We start from the raw sequence: 12,347 nt of genomic DNA, 5'->3' as shown, positions 1-12,347 counted from the left end.
TGCTGATCCAAAACAGGCAGGGTTGCCAAACCCTAGAAAAAAAGAGAAGGGATTTGGCAGCTCAAGCAGCAGCAATTGTAGAAACTGTTTTCACACCCACTTGTCTGTGCAGCTTCTTAAAGGAGGAGCTATAGCAAAGAGAGGGAGAAAGCATCTGCTTTAGATGCAGAACTGTCTAAAGGTTCAGTCCCTGGGAGAGATCCCTTAAAAAGATCCAGTGGCAAGGGGATCTACAGAGCAGTCAAAAGGAGAACGTGCTGACTTTGATTGACCAATGGTCATCTACACATTCCATTCAGAATGTGTGCAGGGCCACATAGTGAAATTCCACACTTCTGATTTGGGTCAGGAGGACCATAGCAAGCAGAAAGAGGCAGCTAGACCTTCACCTCAAACTGAAATGGCCCTGTGAGGGGAGCTATTCCCCACTGTGGAACTTCAGAATACACCTCTCTGTCTGACCCAGGGATGTCCCCTGGGGAAAACATGACATCTAGTTAGGTCCTCAGTAAGCCCTGCATTCACAACACTGTCGGTTAAAATCAGTTATGTAGAAGAAGATAGATAAGGTTGCCAGGTCCTCACTGGCCACTAGCAAGGGATTGGAGGATAGGATTGCCAGACCCAGGTTGGGAAACTGCTGGAGATTTGGGAATGGAACCTAGGGAGGACAAGGATATCAGTGAGGTACAAGGCCATAGAGTTTACCCTCCAAAGCATCCATGCTCTCCAGGGAAACTGATGTCTGTAGTCTGGAGATAAGCTATAATTCCAGGGGATATCCTAGACATACCTGGAGGCTGGCATCCCTAATGGAGGTCATGAGTGTGCTGGCCCCACCCTTGTCAACACACAATCTCTATTTATTAGCACAGGGCCTATGGGCATAGGAAGTGCTGCTTTTTCAAATGTTCCCTATGCACGTACTTCCTTCCAGGGCTCTATGCTAATGAGCTTGCAATCACATTTTTTGAGGTGGGGGTGGGGCAGCATGTTCATGCTCACCTCCCCTGTATTGCATTGATTTCAACGGAAAGCTATTGCGCTGACTTGGATAGCCGAGGCAAGCCTGATCTTGTTAGATCTCAGAAGCTAAGCAGGGCTGACTCTGGCAAGTACTTGGATGGGAGACCTCCTTGGAATAACAGAAGTCAGGAGGCAGAGGCAGGCTTTATTTAGCCATCTCTCTGAATATCCTCCAAGCCCCCAGTAGCCACCAAAAGTCACCATGATTTCTAGATGCACACACACACGTACATAAAAATACAAAAAAAGTAAATGTAGAAAGCTATTATATGACAGTTTCCCGAGATCACCTTCATATGAGGTTGACAATCTCCAAGTTCTCTAGCCTCCAAGATTTTTAACCTCCAAGTGCTGGCTGGTGATCTCCCACAGTTACAACTGATCTCCAGGTGATAGAAATTAATTTACCTGCAGAAAATGCTGCTTTGGAAAATGGACTCTGTGTCATTAAACTCCACTGAGGTTCCTCCCCTCCCCACAGGTTCCCAAGTCTAATTCAGAAAATATCTGGGGACTTTGGGGGTGGAGCCAGGAGACTTTCACATTCTCTAAAATAAGTAAAAATACAGCAGATCAGTTCCTCTGAATACAGTCTTCATTTCCTCATCCCCAAGCAGTTGCATGTCCGGTGTACTCTCTCTCTCTCTCTCTCTCTCTCTCTCTCTCTCTCTCTCTCTTATACAAAGAAAGAGAGAGAAGTCAAAATAAACAGTTTGCAATCCCACACTTGTGCGGTCTCACTGGGGCAATTTACTCATGAGTTGCTGAAGTTCCAAGTTCTTCTTACTAACACATGGAAACCAAAGGTTCTAGTTTATTTTTACTATGCAAACGATTTCTGAAGGGATTGTGAAACAATCGGACGGTCTGGGCTGCCTGCCTACTTTTCTTACAGCTTCACAGCTACCTGGGACTAGCCATGTTGTTCTGCTGGCTCATCCTGCCCCCATTCAGCCTGGGTCTTACATATTTAAAGGCACAGACACACCATCCAAAAAGCACGCTTCTTCTAGCGTTCTGAAGTGGAAAGGCACATGGTGGCTGTGGGGGTGGGGCTTCCCCTGCCAGCCAGCTGACTGGAGGTGGGAAGGAATCCCCTGCTGGGACTTGGCGATTGGCAAGCTGACCCTCCCCAAACCCTGCTCTATCTTCATACTAGCACAGGCTCCACCTACCATAAGGAGGTGGTGTTTTTTTTGTTTTTGTTTGCTATTACTTCTGCCACCTGCTATGACACACACACTGTTAGGTGCCAGCTAGGGTCACCAACTCCACCTTGCGAAATCCCTAGGGAAGGCAGAGTTTAAGGAGGGGAGGGAGCTCAGTGGGGATGTGCCCATCCTTCAAAGCTGCCATTTCCTTCCAGAAACTGACCTCTGGAGTTTGGAGATCAGTTGTAATTGCAGGAGAATCCCAGCTCCCACCTTAAGGTTGATAACCCTAATCCTGACCTAGGTATCAGAATGTTTAAAATCAAAACACTGGACATTAGAGTTGCCAATCCCCAGGCAGGGGCAAGGGATCCCCCGGTTTGGAGGCCCTCCCTCCGCTTCAGGGTCATTAGAAAGCGGGAAGGAGAAGGGAAAAATCTGCTGGGCACTTCATTATATTCTATGGAGATCGATTCCAATAGAATGTAATGGAAAACTGATTTGTTGGTATCTGGGGCTCTGCGGGGGGGGGCTGTTCTTTTTTAGGTAGAGGCCCCAAATTTTCAGCATAGTATCCACTACAAGTTACATAGTATCCACTACAAACACCCTACAAGTTTCAAAAAGATTGGACCAGGGAGTCCAATTCTATGAGCTCCAAAAGAAGGTGCCCCCATCCTTCATTATTTCCTATGGAGGAAAGGCATTTAAAAGCTGTGCGGTCTCTTTAAATTTGATGGCCAGAACTCCCTTTGGAGTTCAGTTATGCATGTCATAGCCTTGCACCTGGCTCCACCCCAATATCTCCTGGCTCCACCCCCCAAAGTTTCCTGACTCCACCCCCAAAGTCTCCAGATATTTCTTGATTTGGACTTTGCAACCCTACCGGACATCCTTCTAATTCCCCAAACTAAGATATTTTATTTGAAACTGTGCTCTTTTTCAGGATTAGATGCTTTTCTTTTAATAGCTCAGGAGATAGTGGTTGTCTAATAAACAATTCTATGAGACTCAGATGTTGGCTGGCTCCAGCCTCAACTTAAGCTGATCCAATAAAAGATATAACGTTACTCTACTTTATGTCGCTTTGAAAAAGCTACTAAGATCTTCTAGCCTGATTTTCTGTAAAACATTAGACAGGTATTATTTCCTCCAGTAATTAGTACCTCTCAGGGCTCCTTAACATTGTGCTTGGCTGAAATGTCCAGCCTTGATTCCAAGGCCACAAGGGATGGTGAATCCATCACTTTCTTGGCAGACTGCTTTTGATCACCCTTTTGCCAAACATGGGGCCTTTACCTCTGTTCAAATTTTGTCTCACTTTATTCTGCACTCTTCTTTTGTACTAGAAAACGTTTCAGGACTCGAAAATATTGCTGTATGCCATAATTATGCAACCTTCAGGCCACTGAACAATAAACGAAAAAGGTACTCTATTGTGTCTTATTAAAATATTTATAGCCCATCTTTCCTGTTGTGGCTTAAGGCGGTTCTCTTTGTTCATACATAACACAATTTTCACAAAAGAATCTGTGGCACCACACCGTTAACCGGCTGCAGGAGCTGAACCTTCCCCCTCCCCCTTTTCTCTCCAGTTGTCAAACCACACTAATAATTCCCCTTCCTGCCCTTGTCAGCTGCAGCCGTGGTTCAGCATTACTTCTGGACCAACTTCACTGTGTTTTGTAGATCCACTTCAAGCCTTGGCCTTAAATAATTGCAACTAGAACCCTGATATGGAATTATATGGAAAAAGAAGAATTTACATCTTTAAACATGAAAGGGAGACATATGTCTAGAAAGCTACTGTGTACTAGGGCTGCCTGGGAAATACTTGGATTTTGGGTGTGGAGCCTGGGCAGAGTGGGGATCGGGGAAAGGAGGGACCTCAATGGGGTATAATGCCATCACGTTCAGATTGCTCCTTGCTGCTGCTGGTCCTCCAGGGCAGTGGTCCACCGGGAACTTTCTCAGGTAAAATAAAAAGCCAGTCCACCCTTAGGCCTTACCCATCACACAAAAGCACATTATGCCCACTCTCAGGGAGGCATGAAAAACCCTATTCAAATAGAGAGTTGCATTTATAAGAAACACATGGGACAGACACTGTAACCCTACTGAGAGGAAAGAATATAAAGTGATAGTTGAGGTCCAGGAATGGTTGGGAAGCAGTAATTAGGCTATTATCTGAGTACAGGAAATGTGTCTTCTGTCACTGTAGGTTTGTTTCAAGTAGCATCTGATGGGGAGTCAAGGCCTTAATGTTACTTAATGACTGCAGATGTTTCTTCAATGGGAGCTAATTGTCAGGAGATGATCTGCAGATAACTGTCTTGATCAGGGCTGTTAAAGCTTTGGAGAAGGAGCTGGCTAGGAAAGGAAGCACAAAGCTTTCTCTCCACACTCTGATATGGGGAGCAGGGCACTGATAGCATTCTAGGGTACCTCTGTGACTCCAGTTCTACTCTATGTGCCTTCATGGATTCAGTCGCCTCAGTTCAGAGGGACTCTTAACTCATGTGTGTGCGAGCTCCTACCTGCTTGCTCCTGGCCTGTTTTTCTGCTCACCTGGGCTGGCAGCAGGCTTCAGCTGCCATTTGGGTCCCGTGGGACCATCATCTTGGCCACAGTGCAGTTATCCCAAAGTTTGCAAATGTGTTCTCTCTTCCCCCGCCCCCCAAGAAGTCAAGCCATGTAGTGTTGACCCTGGAACTTTGCCCCATCAAGGAAGCAGGGCTCAGTCCGATTCACATAGCTTTAGGTTTAAAGGAAAGGAAATCCATTCCATAATTGTTCCATCTCTTGCTCCCCACCTTAAATGAACAGGAGTTTGAAGAGTTGTTGCACAGCAGGAGCCTTTTAAGGAGTCAAAGATGCTTCAGCTCTCATGCAAAAGCAGCTGGTATATCCCAATGCACTCCCAAAATTCAGTGTTCCTATGCAAAACTGAAGAGTACATTTCTCTCCCTTGTGCGATTTGTGGCATGTCTTTACTATGTACCATATTTCTATTCTGCCTCTCCAGAAAGGAGCTCAAGACAATGGCATATAAATAATTAAGTGCTCTTGAGTTGGAACCAAATTGTGGCAACCTCTCACAGGGATTTCAAAGCAAGAGATGAGAAGTGGGTTGCCATTGCCTTCCTCTGCATAGCAACCCCAGTCTTCTTCGGCATTAACCTGCTTAGGTTCTAATATCTGAAAAGCTGACGGCTAGTCCAGGGAATTCAAGCTGCCGCACAGTTAAATGGCTCCCACCTTTTACCTTGTCAACAATACTGTAAGGAAAGTCAGGCAGGGAAAGTGACTAGTGTGGCCCAATGTCAACCAGAGAGCTCCATGGTAGCATGGGGATTTGAACCCAGGTCTCCACAGTCCTAGTCCAATGAAGCTGGAAGTGAATGTGCTTTGTTTCATTTCATGTTTGTGCTCTTAGATCAATGTAAGCCCAACTTGTGAAGGAGGCACCCCCCCCAACCGCCTCCCAAAACAAACAAACAAACTTCTAGGCAAGAATAAGATGTGAGCATAGTACTGGTAGGCATTCATTATGGTTTGGCTGTACTCTGTTCATGCACATGGATGCCAGTATAAAAGGGAATGTGTGAGCCAAGGACTTGCTCCTACACACATTGTTGGCATTTTAGAGAACAAAAATATCCCATGTCTCGGAATGTCAGTCCCATCTTCCTGTATCTGGCCCTGGCCCGGGTTGGGGCTCTTCAGGGGCTGCCAATCTAAGTGCTAACCTTGTAAGTAGCGCCCCAGGGGACCAATTGAGGTGGGTGCCACAATCTCTGCCCCCCTGTCAAAGTATCACCACAGTTGTCAGCTCCATTGGGGTGAGGAAAGAGAGGCGGCTTTTGGCAGTTGCCTAGCGACCAAAGAGCACATTCACCCCATTTATTTGACAGAAGAAGATCCAACTGTCTCCGTTTTTAAACTCTGTTCCAGGGAACCTTAGGGGTCTCTAAAGTTTAGCAGGGATAGTAAGAGTGGACAAGCTTCCCCTGAAACATGGATTCCCTTTTCTTTCAGCCTTTCCCTGCAATGTGCCCCCACAGGAAAGCAGGCTTGCAGAAGAATAAACAGGGGGAGGGGGGGAGAGAATGAGGTGGTAGAATAGACTGCACCCACTTCAAACTGAAGGTGAAAGATCGCAGAAAGCCACGCTTTAGAATCCTCCCCTTATGTTAAGAACTCCCTGCACAGAGAAGACCAGCACAGCTAGCAAAGAAAATGGAGTAGAACCTTTCTTCCTGCTATTTCAATTGAGTTTTTAAAATAAATACACAGCTAAAGCTAAAACCCATCTTTTCTACATAAATAAGGACACACTTTAGCATCCTGCCACTTCATTACCATTTTGTTCCCTCATGCGCGTAAAACAGGCTTCGGAGGCCAGTTGGAATTCTGGGCCCTGATTCAAATGTCCATGGTTTAGAAGTGAGGGGAGAGAAGCATTTAGTCATTCCACCTGAGACAAATTGAACCTCCTGGGCAAACAAAATGTTATTAGTATTTCAAAGGGGGAAAACTGCCTCTATAACTGCCCCAACATTTAGTTTAGACATTGATCTCTCTCATTGGGGATATGGGGAACCATAGCAGTTTACAACAGTGTTCTTTCTTCCATTTTATCCTCACAGCAATCACCCGTGAGTAGGGCTGCCAATCTCTAGGTGGTGGCTGGAGAGCTCCCAAAATTACAACTGATCTCCAAACTAAAGAGATCAGTTACCCTGGAGAACATGGCTGCTTTGGAACAGCATTATGCCCTGCTGAGGTCCCTCCCCTGCAGGGCCAGCCCCAGACTGTGTGGCACCCTGGGCAAGGCAAACATCTGGCACCCCTCCCCCTCACTGACAATGTCACTGAGTCACATGGGGTACCCAATTCGGTGCCCCCGGAAGACTGGTGCCCTATTCAGTCGCCTAGTTTGCCTAGTGGCAGGGCTGGCCCTGCTCCCCTCCCCAAACCCTGCCCTCCCCTGGCTGACCCCCAGAATCTTCAGGAATTTCTCAACACAACCCTACCTGTAACATAAGTTAAAGTGAGAGCAGTGTTGGCAGCCATTGGCTGGTAACCAGCAGGAAAGGGAGGGGAACAGGGATGAAGGTGAAAGACAACGACTGCGATCATATGCTTCCCCTCTGGATTTAATGTGCCTGATCACACGCACACATCTGCCCCCAAGTCCTGCCTGCACTTACCTTGTCTTAGGACAGACTGGAACCGGATTAAACAGCTACTGGAAACTTCCCAGTAGCAAATTTCTAAAATGCAGGCAAGGTATCTGAACAGCCGGGGCATGCGATGCAAGCACCTGGCATGCACAGGAGCAGTCTGAATGCTCCTCTTGCACGTATGCAGCCCATACCTCTCCCAGCAGCAGGGCAGGGGCTGTGCGATTACCCTGGCTTGCATCAAAGAGAACCTGGTTTTTCAAAGCCAGGATACTGCTGCGCCAAATTTCCAGTGTGGTCCCACCCATTGTGCCAACAACAGAACACCATCCCTTCCAGCATAATCTCAGAAATTACAACACTGAATCAATAAGACAATCTAGAACTCTTTCCCAACTCCATGGTATTCTAGGTTTACACTGGAAGTGATGTCCCACTGTCAGTGCAATGACTCTCCCCCCTCCTGCTGTGCTGTGTGGTGGTGGGGACAGCAGGCAGAGAACCAGTTTGGTGTAGTGGTTAAGTGCGTGGACTCTTATCTGAGAGAATCGGGTTTGATTCCCCAATCCCCCACTTGCAGCTGCTGGAATGGCCTTCGGTCAACCATAGGAGTTGTCCTTGAAAGGGCAGCTGCTGTGAGAGCCCTCTCAGCCCCACCCACCTCACAGGGTGTCTGTTGTGGGGGGAGAAGATATGGGAGATTGTAAGCCACTCTGAGTCTCTGATTCAGAGAGAAGGGCGGGGTATAAATCTGCAATTTTTCTTCTTCACAACAGGAAACCTGATAACCCAACCTGGGGGAGTGACTGGCCCAAGGTCAATCTGCAAGCTATCATGTGGGGATTTGAACCCAGGTTTCCAGTACACCAAGCTGGCTCTCAAGTATATTATGGAGAACATGAAGAATACAAATTTTCAAGATACATCCAATATAAAAATTTTCAGTAAACAAACATGGCTGTTAACAGCTCTAGAAGGAGCCAACTTTAATAGATTACAATTGAAAAGTTCTGAACGATACATAGGATTCAGCCCTTTCTCTTTCCTGCCCTGTACAGCTGTAGTTTACTTTTTAAAAACAATGGGAATTTTCAGTCATGAATTGAGCATTGTCTTATCTAGTTTGACCCTCAGATTTGTGAAACCCAACAGGCCTGTCCAGGGCATTCTATGAACTGACTGTGCAGTCTAGAATCTTGACCCAGAATCCTTTTCAACAGACTGGATGGAGTTCCTTGACTGACAGATCTACACAAAAATGGTTCCCTGAAGGCAGAAAGGTTCACAGCCGCTGGCTGAAGGCCACCACTGCTTGAAATGTGAATGGAAATAAATGGGTGGAATGGACTCCAGTGCTCATAGCACATGCTTTGATTCTGAATGTAGCCACATCCCAGTGAAACATGTCAGAAGGGTGTGGGACAGAAAGGCTGTTGATTCAGAGGTGTCCAGTTCTGTGCGCCAAACATCAAACAAGGAAAAGGCACTGAAGCGCTTTCCTCATCCATCCTCTCTCCTAAGCAAAGGGAGGCCCAAGATACACACACTGATCTCATAGAAAAGGCCGTTTCTGTGTGCCACAGTCACACAAACATTTTCTCTGCTCACAGACACTCCAAAACTCCAGCAGTTTCTTCCACCCAAGTCTCAAACTGGTAACTAGGAGACGGAGCCGAAAACACACTCTTGCCTTGCTCCCATCCATTCATGACTTTTAAACACTAATCCCCTTTGTACCTCTCCTCCGGAGCCAATCCTTGCCTGCAGCCCATTCAGCCTGGTACAGAGTTTTCTTGCAAGCTTCCTTTAAAGAACGGGGGAGGAGGGGAACATTAAAAAGAAAGGTTGGAAAAAAGTAGTCTTTTCTTCCTGTCCCAATCTCGGTCTGGAGTGGAGAACTGTGTTTGTATGTTCTGTGTCTTTGCAGCAGAGTAAAGACAGGGCTTTCAGTGAGAGCAAGTGCCTGTCTGTCACAGCCCTAGAGCGGCATTCATTCCCAAACAGTGTGTACTATTCACAGGCTGCCAGTTCTGGACGCAGAATACAGCTTAACTCAGAAGGCTGTGAGAGACTGAGAAAAGGGAATGGAGGTAGGAGAGAAGGAAACACCAAGTGGATAAGTGAGGCAGAAGGGAAATGGCGGATGGACGGGGGGGGCGGGTGGTGGGGTGTTGCCAACTGACCCCCTCCAAAAGCAGCCTGGCCCATTCCTGGGTTTTTCACAGAAGATGGTTTGCCCAACACTGAGAGAAACATGATGGTCATCTGTGAATGTCTTCAGACTAAGCTGTTGAAAGCACAGGAGCAAGTTTAAAACAAAAGAGTTGGCAATCTTCATTTTAAAAATAGGGAAGGGGAAACACATAAAATAAAGGTCACATGCACAGAAGCTCACATTGTAGGCTGAACTTGCTCCAACCCTGGAAGATGTGGGGCTTAACATTTGAATAAGTAGAACACTAGTGCAAAAAACCGGTGCCTTTGATCATGCACAGAGTGCCCTTCCTTTATCCACCAGGTACTCACAATGAGGCCTCATTGTTAAATAGTGAGTTCAGACAGTTGCCACAACTCTTCATTAGCAACAATAGTCACAAGAAACACAGGCAACACAGCAGATTATATACAGTTTGGCAAGGTTTAATCACACCCTACTGGCAGGCCTCAGCCAATCCCATTTGCTCTCCAGGATCCTTCATTTGCATTTCCTGAAGAAATGTCATGTCCCAATTGGCTGGTTCTGAGAGAACAACCAGTTGGAATGTAGGCATCAGGATCCTGGAGAGCAAGAGATGCCTGCCTCAAGCGCAGACAAAATATGACTTTCAGGCTGCTGTTGCCACTTACCGTCCTGGGCCCATTTTAGAAATTAAATAGCACGTATATTTTCCTGGATGGCGCAGGCAAGCCCTGTCTCAGCATCAGAGGAGGGGCTGTGACTCAGTGGTAATAGAGCATCTGCTTGGCATGCAGAAGATCTTGGAAGCAAAGCAGGGTTGGCCTCGGTTTGTATGTGGATTGGAGACCACTAGGAAAGTCCTGCATTTGAGAGATCACCATAAGTGGGCTGCAGCTTGATGGCACTTCCCACCAGTGTTCCCTCTAAGCTGAGTCAGTGTGAGCTAGCTCATAATTTTTTAGTCTCCAGCTCACATATTTTTGTCTCAGCTCAGGAAAAATGGCCCTAGAACAAACTAATTTATGCAGTAGCTCATAACTTTAATGCCAGTAGCTCACAACTTTAATGCCAGTAGATCACAAAGTAGAATTTTTGCTCACAAGACTCCACAGCTTAGATGGAACATTGCTTCCCACCACCATATCTTACCACAAAAGCCAGATTTGTTTGGCATTTTGTGAAATATTTTGCTATTATGGGAGCAGCTGAAACAAAGCAACTCCTTGATAGTGGATGACTGGAGCACTCTCACTATATAATTTTGTTTAAAAATTCAATGCAAAATTTGTTTTCCTTAACGCCTAGAAAATAAATATGGGGTTATTCACCACGTCTACATTGGCATATTCATATATCATACAAATCTGACTCCCAGTTTGGAAGCCAAAGTGCTGAAAAAAACTCAATGTAGAAGCAGTTCAAATTTGTTAGAGCTCCATATATTAAATATGTTACTTAAGCCAAAAAGGTGGTGTTTTCATGGTGAGACATACAGAACAGCCCTTAATGTATTACCTTTTTTTTTTTTTTAATTTCAGAACTGCAGGGTTCAAAAGCAAGCTCACAGACGGGCTGTACCAGTCCCAACACAATGTTAACTTGCTGTAATTTTTTAAAATCCCTAGAAAGCAATTCTGTCCACTCAAGCAAATACAGTCCCCATGTTAATTGGTGTTTTAATGGCATTTTGGAAGGCAAAAATGCATCAAGTAAAAATGTTCCTGACACAGAATAGTACAAAAAAACTTAATCTATTCTGTTTAATCTATTAAGCTGCTGTTCCAGCAAGAAATTCCACAGGGCATGCCTTTGTTCACATGAAAACGGTTTAAGGAGAAGTCTATCGCTTTAGGCAAGGCAAGGTCAGTCCCTTCCTGGGACTCTGCCATTTCAGAACTGACACTTACATCTTCCCCTTTCAATTATGACATAACCATAACTTCTACCAGAGCTTTAAGAAGCTATGTGGACATTGCTTCTTGACATGACACAAATAAACATATACCTTGGGGGTACTTTAAAAACAAACCAGATTTTATTCCAGTAGGTTTTCATAAAATAGGGCTTTAAATGCCGCAAGTAGTGTAGACATCTCTAGCTTGGGAGAAAGATGGAGATTTGGGAACAATCCCAGGGGAAAGAGTTCAGCAGGGATGTGACAAGCATCCACCATTTCCAAAGCAAACTCTGTCCCCCCTTTCTCCCCAAGGGAGGAGCCTCAGCCAATGGAGAAAATAGTTTTGCTCTATAGCTCCTGATTGAACAAGCCTGTCAAAGCAAGCTGTGATGCAGAAGAAAGCAAGAGAGAAGGAGCAGACAACAGCCAGTTGCTCGAGGACCTGATAGGAGCTCTCTGGGGGCCTGATTTGTCTCCCAGGCTACATGTTTGACACCCCTGGAGCAGAGTTTTTTGAACCAGGCTTTTCCAGATCCTAGCCTGACACTGTAACCACTACAGCAGACTGGCTTCCCCACCTTAAATAGGTAAAATCTCATACCATAGAACTCTTGCATCTTAAAGAGTTTTATAACTGCATTTTTGTTCATCAGGTCAGCTATGCTGGGAGAAGCCTCACCTGTTAAAGGGCTGCTTGCTACCCTTCTGCTTAAAAAACAAAGGAGCCCAGCCAGAGGAGGGGGGGGGGGAGAAAGGGTGCTCTTGAGGCAGCTCTCTAATTTCCACAAATTAAGCACCAGTTTTGTGTTAGCAATTCCCTCTCCCCCTGCTGGTTCCTAAGATGAATGTGGGCTGCCGGTGAGGCCTGTTTGCACAGAACTCTGGCCAATACAGGAAGATTGGCTTCT

Source organism: Heteronotia binoei, chromosome 5, assembly GCF_032191835.1.
Source record: "Heteronotia binoei isolate CCM8104 ecotype False Entrance Well chromosome 5, APGP_CSIRO_Hbin_v1, whole genome shotgun sequence".
NCBI lineage: Eukaryota > Metazoa > Chordata > Lepidosauria > Squamata > Gekkonidae > Heteronotia > Heteronotia binoei.
Note: the sequence above shows the minus strand (reverse complement) of the source record.